Source organism: Fukomys damarensis, unplaced genomic scaffold, assembly GCF_012274545.1.
Source record: "Fukomys damarensis isolate Sample0158 unplaced genomic scaffold, DMR_v1.0_HiC HiC_scaffold_16, whole genome shotgun sequence".
In the NCBI taxonomy this organism is placed as follows: domain Eukaryota; kingdom Metazoa; phylum Chordata; class Mammalia; order Rodentia; family Bathyergidae; genus Fukomys; species Fukomys damarensis.
The window spans coordinates 62,454,329-62,465,355 of record NW_022900928.1 but is presented as its reverse complement, the minus strand read 5'-3'; positions in this window follow the sequence as shown (position 1 = coordinate 62,465,355).

Sequence of the window (11,027 nt, the reverse complement as noted above, 5' to 3'; positions counted from 1 at the left end):
CCTCACTGTTTGCAACCTCATGGAGCTCTGGAAACCAAAAGAGACATATATTTATTTCTCTGGCTAAATTATTTTTCCTCAGCCTAAGCCATTAGTATCATATGTTATAAACATCTCTGTTTGAGACAAACATCCTTTTTTACCTGACAATCACGTCTCACAAAACTGTAACAGCATTTGCTGTGAGAGTTCTGAAGAAAACTGGCTAAATGTGTTTATGAAGTTTTTGTGGTTTCTTTTGCCATTGGTTTCCAATTTCACTGCACTATGGTCTGATAATATGCTTGAGATAATTTCAATTCATTTTGTACTTACTTAATAATGTTCTATAAACTAGTATGTGATTCATTCTGGAGAATGTCCTGTGTGCAGATGAGAAGAATATGTCTTCTGATGTTGCAGGGTGGAACACCCTGTAGACATTTACCAAATCCATTTGTTCAAATCTGGTTCAGTTCTGATATTTCTTTGTTGATTTTTTTTTCGTCTAGTTGATCTATTTGTGACACTGGGGTACTGAGGTCCCCCATTACTACTGTATTAGTGCTCATATGATTTTTCATGTCCATTAATATTGTTTTATATAGTTGGGTGTGCTGCTATTTGGTGCATATGTATTTATGATTCCTATCTCTTCTTCTTGGATTGCTCCCTTTACAAGAATATAGTGGTCTTCTTTGTCTTTCTTAATAAGTCTTGGCTTGAAATCTACTTTGTCTGCAAAGAGAATATCTACCCCTGCTTTTTTCTGTATTCCTGTTGCATAGAGTATTGTTTTCTATCCTCTGACTTTCTTATGAATTTCTTTTTTAATTAAATGTGTTTCTTGTATGTAACATATTGTTGGATTTTGCTCCTTGATCCATTCTTCCAGTTTGTTTCTTTTGATTGGTGAATTGAACCTTTTACTTGGATGGTTATAATTAATATGTTTTGATTTATCCTTATCATGTTGTTTTCCTGTTAGTGGTTCCTTCTTCCCCTTTCTCCTTTTAATTGTTTAATTACTTGCCTTGCATGGTGGATTCATTCTGTTCAGGTTCATTGAGTTGTAGTTCTCATTATCTTTTTCTAGAATGTCCTTCAGAACAGTTTTTTGATCGTGGCTAGTTGGGGTTCTATATGCCTCACTTATCTGTATGTCTAATTCTTCCCTTCTGTTTGGGAAGTTTTCTGTCATTAATTCTGTGAAGAGCTTTTTTATATCATTTGTGTTTTCTCCTGTTTTTTCATGAATTCCTATCAGTCTTGTTATTTTTCTTTGTATCGTCTAGGAGTTGTTGGATTGATTTCTCATGATCCCTTACTGTTTTTAATAGACCTCTTTTTTCACGGTCACTGACTGCTATCCTATCTTCTATATCTGAAATTCTATCTTCGCAATCTTTTATTCTGTTGCGTACACTTTCAATAGAGTTTTTAATCTCCTGGATATCTGTTTGAATCTGTTTTATGGATTCCATTTCTTTCCTCTGTTGGGCATTCATTGTTTCCATGTCTTTCTTATGCTGAGTCTTCATGGCTTCTATCACAGTCTTGAGCTCATCTATTTTTTTCTCAGTTTCTGCTCTAGAGTCTCGAATCATGACTTCTATTTTGCTCATCATCTCTCTGGCTAGCTGGGAAATTATTTCTGATTTGAATTTTTCTAGAGCCTGATTGATCAATTTTGTTACCTCCTGTGCTATGGGTCCAGGGAGTCCTGTTGGTTCACTATCAGACTTTTCATCCTCATTTGTCCTACTATTTGCTATTGGTGAACTGGATATTTGTTTTTGTGTCTTGCTTAAGTGTTTTCTCATTTTTATTTTTATTGTTGGGTTGTCCTTCTTTAATTTCTGGGTATTACTTAAATCTTCCTAATATAGTTGCGTTTTAGCTTTTGAGTTTCTAATGACTCATAGACATTCTCGTTTTCATAATATCAGAGAAAACAACTCTTTAAATCAATCACCACTCTTTGTCCCAATTGATACATTCAGCAGCCCAATAGGATCAGGCACAGCTTGCCAACTGACCACTTATGGTAGTCATTAATGTATCACCTTTAACTCATGTGAATTAGATTAATTTCAAGAAGCAGCTCATAGTATGTTTGCAGTGAATATTCTTTTCAATATGGCATCTTTACCATTTAGGATGGGGGGTTCGACTTAGAACAAGAGGATTAGATAAGTGAAAGAATTAGAGCAGGTTTGAAGTGAATCCAGAGGTTGTAGAATTACCTTACTATCTTTACAAAGCTATTAACTTCAGGGGGGATAGAGAGAGTGCAGGAATAAGGACAGGAATATATCCCCTTAACAGTAACAGGCGCTTGCCTTCCCTTGAAGGTACAGAGCCATGAGTGAGGTAAAATGACTGGAGAAAAGAACATAAAGAGAAACCCGTCCTAAAAACAAAAAATAAAAAAAGAAGTCTGAGTTCTTCAGGAACTGGAATAAAAAGGGAGATGAGGGACACTATGGTGGAGCAAGAGACTGAGTTGGAGAGAGAGGACAGAAAAAAGAAAGAAATTTTAGGGTGGAAAGAGGAAAAAAGAGAAAAGAGAGAGGGAAAGAAAAAGAATTTGAAGGTCCTCTTTCAGGCTATCTCTGATCTCATATTATACCACATGCACAGTCATATGCGGAACCCAATCCCCTGGTCTTAGCTAGCCAATGGCTGTTCCTCACGACTGAGAGTGAACACAATCTACAAGGCCTAACTTTACTTTCCTTACCCTCAGGGTTGAACTCCACTCAGTTCTATTACAGGTTTCCCCTGCCCTTTCTTTAAAGATGTTCAAAGTTGGGAGCTCAGAAAACTACCCTTCATGGGAACCTATGCCTCTGCAGAGTTGGTCTAAGGACTGGCCCGATCTGGAGTTTTGAGAACGGGGGGGGGTGTCATGTGGGTGTTTCAAGGGCACCCACACGGCTACCTTCCTTCCTGGGTCTGTTGTCGCGCAGGCCGGGAGCTCCCGCGCAGGCTGGGAGCTCGCGCACATGCCGCCGGGTGATCGCAGGCAGGCAGGCAGGCAGGCAGCTGAAGAAACCCCCTCCGGGGTCTTTGGGGCCTTCCTGGTCTGTTGTCGCGCAGGCCGGGAGCTCGCGTGCACGCCGCCGGGTGATCCCAGAACAGTTTTGAATGCTGGTTTGATGGTCATGAATTTCTGCAGGTGTTCTTTGTCATGGAAGTATCTTATTTGTCTATCAGTTTTGAAAGATAGTTTTATGGGGTATATCAATCTGGGCTGGAAATTGTTTTCTTTTAGGGCTTAAAATACTTCAATCCAAACTCTCCTTGACTTGAAAGTTTGTGTTGAAAAGTCTGCTGTGATTCTAATGGGCTCACTTTTATAAATGACTTGGTTTTTTTCTCTAATAGCTTTTAATATTCTGTTCTTGTGTTGAATTTCTGGAATCTTGACTATCACATGCCTTGGTGTTTTTTGTTTTGTTTTGTTTTAGTTTTGATCATGGCTTATTGGAGTTCTATATGCCTCACTTATCTGTATGTCAAATTCATTTTCATGCTTGGGAAGTTTTCTGCCATTACTTCTGTGAACAAGTTTTTTTATTTTGTGCTATCTCCAGCTTTTTTTATTGCAGTCAATCTTATGTTATTCTTTGCATCACCTAGCAACTGTTGGATTGATTTTTCATAGTTTCTTGCTGTTTTTAAGAAATCTCTCTTTTCATTATCACTAACCACAATCCTGTTTCTTATATCTTATATTCTCTCCTCACATTGACTCATTCTGCTGTGTATACTTTCAATGGAATTTTTTTTATCTCCTAGATAACTGTTTAAATCTGTGTCATGAATTCCATTTCTTTCTCTTTTTAAAAATTTTTTTTTTATTTTTTTTGAGACAGGGTCTCACTTATGTAGTTGAACTGACTTGGAACTCACTATGTAGCCCAGGTTGGTTTCAAACTCACAGCAATCTTCCTGCCTCAGCTGCCTGAGTGTCCATTTCTTATGTTTGGGCACGCATGGTTTCTATCATTTTTCTATTTTAATATCTGTATCTTCTCTAGAGTCACTAACCATGTCTTTCCTTTTTTGAAACTCAGGACCTTGTGCCTGTTAGGCAAGCTTTGGAACCACTGAGCTAAAACCCTGGCTTTTTTTTTTTTTGTACCAGGGATCGAACTCAGAACCTTGTGCTTGCAAGACAGGCAATACCATGTCTTTCATTATGTTCACCATCTCTGTAGTTATCTGAGAAATTATTTCTGCTTTGATTTTTCCTAGAGCTCATTTATCTGCTTTGTTACATCCACTGTTACCACTTCAAAGAGTCCAGCTTTTGAATTGTTCAGCTTCATTGCCCCCTGGGTTTGCCTTTGATGAACTGAAAGTCTGGGGTTGCATCTTGCTTCCATGTCTTCTCATATTTTCTTTCTTTCTTTCTTTCCTTTTTAAGTTTAATTTCTGGGTTGAGGCTTGTAAATTGCTTTCGGTAGGTTGCTTTATTACTAGTATTGAGAACCCTGAGGAAATGACTACTTCTCAGAGATGTCTTCCAAGTATAGCTGGCTTTTGGGTTTTGAGTCTGTTTTAAGATTCTACCTCTTTAATTTATTGGGGATGAGAATTTGCTGCCTATTTGGCCTAGCCCCTTGTCTTTTGACACTGGCTATACTTTTGTTTATGAGCCCTAGGCAATCTCAGTCTTGGCATACCAGGGGAAACAACTGATTAGAATAACTATGCCACCTTGGCTAATATAGTACATTAGTGATAACAATAGCATCATACACAGCCTAGAGAATGACAAACTGTAGTAACTGTAATTTTGCCACCTTTAACCATATGAACTATATTTGTGGTTATAAAACAAAATCTAAAATAAACCAAAAAGTTGTATCCAGTAAATGATCCCTCAATATGGTGCATTTACTCTAAAGGGAGAAAATTTTAGAGGGGGGAAAAGTTAGTAAACAGAAAAATATTCTAATATAAGAAAAGCAAGAGATTAGAGGCAAGCCTAGAGGACAAATGAAGATGATGTGAACTTTGGAAACTAGTGAAGAAGATAGGAGGGAAAGAGAGAAGGAAGAAATAAAACCAGAACAATAACAACAACAACAAAAAACTGGAAACAGTATTCAAACTCATGTAAAAACAAGAACAACTAAGCAAAAAAACAAACAAAAACAGAAAACAAGAAAAGAAAAAAAAAAGTCCATTTCAGGGCATGTTTCTTGTATCACTGGTAGACAGCGTGGGCAGATGGAGCCCAGATCCATGTTGATTAATACCAGTAATCCAGTAATAGATTTATGGTGGGGTAATGGATAATCCCAGCAAGGCTGCACCTTTAGTTCCATTAAAATTCAGGCTTGTTTTGGGCTGTGAGGCTGGAATCCAATTTATTTAGCCTGCAACACTCCACGTGCCTCCTGCTGGCTTGAACTCAGTCCCCTTGACATCCTTCTGACTTGAACTAGGTTCTGCCTCACCCTGACACTAGGAACCACTAGATGGATCCAGCCCACAGCTTCTCTGGGTTCCAAGCTCTGTTGGACCCTCTCCAAGATGGCTGCTGGCCAATTCCCCTCTCCTGGGAAATGTTTGAACCTGAATAACTCACCAGCTATGGCAGTATGCTACATTCAATTCTCCATTCCACTACTGTGTTTCTGAATGGAAGACTTTGGGGGTGGCCAATAGTAACTGCACATCTGCATGTTTGAGCCGCCCTCCCATTCAGTGAGCCAGGGCTCAGAGGGAAAGCTTTGCTTGCCACCTCTTTTTTCTGCATTGGGGTCTCTCTTTTTGCTCTCCTCATGGACTTCAATTCTCACTTCAAATCCTTGCTTGGTCCTGAGGGCCCACATCCTTCCTTCTCTTTCTCATGTTACTATATTCCAGCATCTAGACACCAAATCTCAGAGAGGCTGTTTCTCTGCTGTTCACCCAGAAAACTGGCTAAATGGAGATACAGGCAAGTAAGGTGATGGAGCAATGGTGGGAACCCCTTCCCTGAAAGCCCTCAGCTCCTTCAAAGCCTGGTGCACATTCCCATCTCCTGGCCAAAAGGAAGAGTGTCCTTGAGCAGTCAGAGCAACAATGCCTCATTCCATTTCTCTGTTGCAGAGCCCTTCTTTTACTTGGCCTCACCTGGGGATTTCTCTTCTGGGGGCAGCATGGAGAATGTCTCACCCCTCAACATATAGAAGTTGGCCTCAAAGCCCCTTCCCAGCACCATATGGCTCCTGGGTCACAGCGGTGGTGCCAAGCATCTTGGCAGGATCCCAAGGTGTGGCATGCAGCCTGGAGACACAAGGATGAAATGAGGCTATTGCCATGGCAAAACTGCAGGCTCCGGAGGTTCTTCTTTCCTAATGTCACATTTGGACACCTGGCTATTGCTCTCCTTTACCACTGCCCCTTCTCAGCCCATTTGTCTCTAGAATACAGGAAAGAGGGAATATTGGCCAGTTAGGTTATGCTCAATTTGTGGGACACATACACCACCCTTGTCCTTCTCCGCCCTCACAGACAGACTCCCAAAGTCACCCATTTTAAAGCTGAAGAAAGTGACTCCCCAAGAGTGATGTCACTGTGAAGCCAACTATTGGCACAGCCAAGCCTAGATCCCAGTGACTCTGTGCACAAAGCTCTTTCCAGTTGTAGGCTGCTTCTTTCTGCAAGCTATTCCTGACAATTCACCCATGCTTTCTCTACCTAGGCTGAGAAACAACTTCAGCAGGTACAAAAGTAAATGGAAAGTCTGCCCAGAATAAGCAGAGTAAAACCACCAGGTGAGCTCTGCAAACTTCACTGAAGGTCCTCTGCTCTCTTCATTGCCTTTCTCTCCTCAGGTTCCCTGCCACATACTTCACTCAGCCACCAAGTAATCAAGCACACTCATTAACTATATTTGTTCTCATGTATTCATCTTGTGGTGTAATTAAAAACTCGTACATAAAAGATTAGTCTTTTTAGTTCTTCTGTATGATTTTACCTAAGTGATAGCCATAAACAAAAGGAAATGGGATATAATATACAACATCAGCAATCTTATCTAGCTAGTGGGAGATGTTTGGGGAGTGGAGGTGCCATGGTGGACCTTACTGGTACTCTAAAATTACACATGGATGGTAAATTCTCTTCTATCTGCATGTAAGATTGGTCTGAATTCCATCCCTAGTGCCACCAATTTGCTGTTCCATTTTTAGCCAAAGGTCATCTTCATAACATCCACAGAGATTTCATAGGTAGGGTGTGACAAGTGGAACAACGAGGATGCCGACCCTTCAGGGTGACTAATGCAACCAAGCAGTGGGCTGCCACCCTTCCAGTTCCACATCTACTTAGGCATAGATCGTGATCCCAGGGGCAGTTTCTTTTGTGGCTGCTGGTTTGTCTTTAGCCATTTATTTCTCTCTGCTCCTTTGGCTGGTACAAGACTCACACCTCACTCTTCCCCCTTTCTGCTTTCTGTTCCACTGTCTCCTTTCCTTCATTGTTTCCATCATTCTGGACATTCCTACTTGAGTCAATGGGTATAACCTTGGCTCAGAGAGCTTAGTAAGGTGTTCAGATCCTGAAGGTGCCACCCACACCCTTTTTCTATTCTCTTCATGATCACATGCTTTTCATTTCTTGAGACCAGTGAAATGCTCCAGCAACTTCTTCAGACATGTTCCTAGCTGCAGACAGATATGGTCTATGGAATCAGAGGCAAGGTCAACACCAGGAAGACTTACAGAGGAAGAGGAGACTCATGAATGATGGTCTGAAGCCATGTCTGCCTGGAGCATTCCTGTCAGTCCTCCTTAGACTTTAGAACAGAAAAATTCTGAATTGTCAGAATCAAAGCAGAGCTCTGAGGTCTACACTCCTTCAAAAGCTCTGAGAGACTTGTTTGTTTTGGCTACAGAGAGTTAACCATTTGGGAAAGTAAACTCTAAATTAGGGGTTTCATCTGTACTCATAGCCATAGGCACAACTTAGCACATGCCCACCCCTGAGCACAGACACTGGGGAAAGAAGGTATTGGAGATAGGAGCACTGGGAGTAGAGAAGAGCTTTATCCTAAGGACACTGGCTTCTCTGTTCCAGGCACTCTTCTTTACTGAAGTGCAATGTAGCCTCACAGAGACCATCTATGCTCCAAAGACCAATAAGCAAATATGTATTGTGCCCTGATTCTTTTTCCCAGAACCTTGCCTCATAGTGTGGGGACCAAAAGGGGCCTATTCTCAGAGCCTTAGCCTCTTATTCCTGTCTTGCTTTCCTCGCAGCTAGGGAGAGACTAGGTTGACACAAAATAGCAGAAGGCTTAGACCCTGGCAAGGGACTTCCAAGATAAACAACAAGGCAGTGACCCAGGGGTCCTGTTATAATTCTGCCTCTGGCCCAGCCTCTAACCTATTGTTCAGTAAGAATAGCTTCTCTCACCTGGACCTAGAGATGTCTTTTACCATCTGATCCCTGAGCTATTAACTGTGGTTCTTAAATGTCTTCAGATGGCGGAGCACCTGGAAGTTTTGGTCCTTTTTGTAGAACACCAGGAAATAGTCATCTCTTTAACTCTAATACACAAATTATGAAAAATTTTGCAATCAGGAAACATGTCCCTGCATTAGAAGGGTGTATATGCTGTATAAAATCAGAACAATACACAGGCAGGGTTGAGGAAAAACAGGCTGCTGAGTTCTGCTGCAACTTTTCCTTTATCCCCTGTTCATTTGTTTTATCCAGAGGGCACAGTAAAGATAAATTGAGGTGGGCATCAAAAGTTTAAGAAAATTTTATAGCAGAAAATGCTTAATTGGAAAATTCTATCTACTAAGTTATGTTCTTTATTTTGCTCATACGGATTGATACCCATTTTTTTTATTCCAATGTCCTAGCCTGCCTAGTCCATTCTTTCCCTAGAGGCAAATCATAAATCCACTCGCCATGATGTTTTCATGGGCACAATGACAATCAGGCAGAATAATGAAAGCCACCCTGCATTTGCAGAGGCTCCCGAGCCTCCTGATGTCCTTGTTATTTCTTGTGCCCAGAACAGGGAGATGATAAGACTCAGGACTGCCAAAAAACTATACCTCTTAGACTTCATGCTAGCAGATCTTGACCTTAGAAACCACAGAGACATTTAGCCTTCCCCAACTATGTACCACATACCATGCTGAACGACAGTCTTCCTGTGGGGCAGTTTCACCAACCAGAAAGGTCCACATTTCCTGCCAGTTACCTGGTTGTCTTCCTCAGCTTTCCTCTGCCTCCAAACTGTACTAGGGTTGAAGGAAATGAAGCCCTGATTTGAAAGTGACATGGCCCCATACCCTTCCATAAACCTTCCCTAAATTTGAAGGAGAGTAGTACCTGATTAAAATGTGGCATATTAGTGCTTTGGAAGAAAGTGGAGGAATTAATCTTCCCAGGGATTCTGGCCAAATCTGAAGTAGTAGAGGGAGATTTGACTAAGAGTTCAAAATCTACCTGAAAGACCTTCATCACTGTGAAGGATCTTCAAAGAGCCACGGAAAGCAGTGAATCTGTCCAGGAAGGATAGCAATCTGATACCCTAGACTGGTTTTCCTCCTTCTCCTTCTTTTGGTACTGGAGATTAAACACAGGCCCTTCATACTGAAGTCTTTTCTTTCTTTCTTTCTTTCTTTTTTGAGACAGGATCTTGCTAAGTATTTAAGTTGTCCAGGCTGGGCTCAAACTTGAGATCCTCCTGTCTCAGTGTCTCAGAGTACTGAGATTATAGGTGTGCATCCTGTACCCTTCTTGACAGAGAAAGGCTCTGTACTCTTCCCCAGCTCCAGTCCCTCCACTGAACACTCATGTGAAGAACAGACAACTCATTAATGAAACTTCCTAAACCCTCCTCTCCACGGCTATTCACCTCCATGGCAACTACCTCTCCTGTTCAGGTCTCTTCATGCAGACACTATTGCTACCTAGCCCAGCCCCCAGGCTTTTCAATGGCTTTGGCTTATAGGGAAGGATTTTGGTCTCTTCTGTTTTACTTACTGTACTGTTTTTTACAGTGTGTTTTCAAACTTTGTAAGCAGCATGCCTGATTTTTAAACAAAATCTCCTGTAAACTTCCATAGATATCAGTAATTACAAATTCCATTAATTGATTTTAATATTTAGTATTTTCTGATCTATATCTCTCAACACAACACTCTAGTTTTTGCCCCAGACCACTTTAAAGATGCTAATAACACTTAGCCAACTCAGGAATACAGAAAAAAACAGGTTTTCTTAAAGGGTAAGGAGGATGAGAGAATGGGGCAGGGTTTGGTTTTGAGAATCTCAGCTTGAGGTTGAAAAAAACCCTCTAGACCTAGGGTTTTAGCTCTGTGGCACCGAGCCTGCCTCATAAACACAAGGTCCTGAGTTTGATCCCTGGAACTGAACAACAACAAAAAAAAATCTCTAAATCCAATAGAGGTCTAGAATTTACAGAGAGATCTGAGATGGAGCTACAGATATTGTAGGGGATGTGCTAGAAATGTTTGCTCTGTAACTGAACTGAATGTATTATTCAAGTTCCTACTCAAATGAGTGGGGTAGGCATTAAATCGCAGTGGGAAATTTACTTGGTGCCAGGTGTAAGAAGTTACATTTGTCTCTCTGTTTCTCTGTCTCCTATTTCCATTTCCCACTATTATAGACTGAATTATGTCTCCCCTAAAATTTACGTATTAAAGCCCAGACTCCTAGTATGAGTACTTGGAGACAGACCCTTTTAATAAGGTGATATGGGTGGAGTCCTAATCTAATAGGATTGGCATCCTTAAAAGAAAAAGAAGAGCGAGGGCTGGGGATTTAGCTCAATGGCACGACTCCTGCCTTGCAAATGCAAAGTTGTGAGTTTGGTCTGGTACCTAAAATAATTAATTAATTAATTAATCAATTAAATTAAAAGAAGAAGACAAGGGCTGGGGATTTAGCTCAGTGGTTCTGCCGCCTTCCTCTCAAGCACAAAGAACTGAGTTTGATCCCGGTGCCAAAAAAAAAAAAAAAAAAAAAAAAAAAAAAAAAAAAAAAAAAACAAGGAG